Source organism: Chelonoidis abingdonii, chromosome 3, assembly GCF_003597395.2.
Source record: "Chelonoidis abingdonii isolate Lonesome George chromosome 3, CheloAbing_2.0, whole genome shotgun sequence".
In the NCBI taxonomy this organism is placed as follows: Eukaryota; Metazoa; Chordata; order Testudines; family Testudinidae; genus Chelonoidis; species Chelonoidis abingdonii.
The window spans coordinates 69,223,107-69,225,239 of NC_133771.1; positions in this window are offsets into that span (position 1 = coordinate 69,223,107).

Genomic DNA, 2,133 nt, shown 5'->3' on the forward strand with positions numbered 1-2,133 from the left:
GGGGGGGGGGGTTACTAACCTTCCCATAACTGTTATTCTTTGAGCTATGTTGCACATGTCCATTCCAAAACCCTCCCTCCATTTCCACTTATTGGAATGGACACGTGCAACATAGCTCAAAGGGGAGCTGCTAACTCACAAGCAGTTGTACAAGCTTGTGAGTTACCTACATTGGAATGAACATGTACAATCAAAGGGCCATTTATACTAGCGCTATGAGCGCAGGACACCAGAGGTGCTGGAGATAACCCAATGGAGACCACTAGGGGAAAAAATTCCAGCAAATGTGCACACTCCTACATTGGAATGGACAATGCAGCACATTTAGAAGAACAGTTACAGAAAGGTTAGTAACTTAGTTTTAAGACACCTAAGAGAAATCACTCCTGCAGAGTTCCCAGATTTGCCAAAAACCTATCTTAGGGAAGCACAATCCTCTTTTTCAGACTCAAATGGATACAAAGGCAAAAAGTGTGGATCCCATCTGAATTACAGAAATCATTTTAGAGAAGAGCAGCCCCTTATATCACACAAGTTGACTAGGTCATCATTCTGGTTATTAAGCAGCATTTTAAATGGCTTTTTGTATCAGCCACCTATGTCATGGAATACTCAATATTTTTAAAATATGATTGATGTAGTTTGTGGAAGTTTATGCACTGCTAGTACCTACCATATTCTAGACTTGTCAGGACTGATTACTGAAAATATTGACAGAGGGCACACCTATTTAATACACACCAACCAGATTTTTACTTCTGCATGCTTGGCTCTGGTCTTTCGTTAACAATTCAACGCTTTGATGAAGGTCACTTTGCCTTGCAAGTCATTCTGTATTAGTTTGCTCAGACACTCAGCAAGAACATGGATTGTCTCCACTCTTGCTTTGCCCACCTCAGTAACTTCTCTTAAACATAAAATAGCCAAATACCACATCATTCAAGGCAGAAGTGAAAAACAGATAAACTACTAGCTACAAGATGGAAACCTAATACCTTAGCAATTCTCTTAGCTTCTTTGGCATGGTTTATCCATCATTAAGACTACGAACACATTACGGAAATTGCTGAAGTCATGGATTCCATGACACTTTGACACTGAGGCCCCATAGCAGCCCAGCTACCATGGCAGCAGAGAGACTCCTGCAACTCCTAATCACCCCAGGCAGTGGCACTCTTCCCCAGCCCTGCTGTACGAGGAATCCCACAGAGCTCCCCAGCCCATGGACAGCAGGGGATCCTGCAGTCTCCAATTAGAATAATAGAATATCAGGGTTGGAAGGGACCTCAGGAGGTCATCTACTCCAACCCCCTGCTCAAAGCAGGACCAATCCCCCAACAGATTTTTGCCCCAAATCCCTAAATGGCCCCCTCTAGGACTGAACTCACAACCCTGGGTTTAGCAGGCCAATGCTTAAACCACTGAGCTATCCCTCCCCCAATTGCTGCAGGGGAACCCCCCTGAGCCACAGAATCAGGGGTCTCTCCCAGCCACCACATGCAGTGGAGCAGTGTGCTGGACCCTCCTTGCCCCATGTGGTCAGAGATGTTTTTAGTAAGAGTTAGTGACAGGTCACAGCTTCCATGAATTTTGTTCATTGCCTGTGACCTGTCCCTTTTACTAAAAATATCCATGACAAAATCATAGCCTTAACAGTCATTTGTATGTGTGAGATCTCTCTCTCACACACACACACACACACACACACACACATATATACACCCCTACCTCACAAGAGTTTGAGGCTTAATATTTGTGAAGCCTTTTGAGATTCTCATATGAGAAGTACATTATACATTAGAGAAACCAAATTAAAAACTACATTCTGGAAATTAGCTAATACTGCATCCACACTTGGGTCACAGGAAGTTTAAAAGGTATTCAACACTTGTGATTTATCTTCAATCACAGGGAAATAAAAGCATTGAGACCAGACAGAACACTAAATGTTGAATTTTAGATAATTTTCAAGGATAGAATATTTATCCAGAGTTCCATATTTTTACTCATCACATTGCCTAGAAAGGTCAAATTAATCTCTATATCTGTACACACACATGTACTGTGAATAGGATGAGTAGTGGAAATAATGTACTAAGGACATTTTTAGCATGGGGGTTGCGGGGGGGGGGG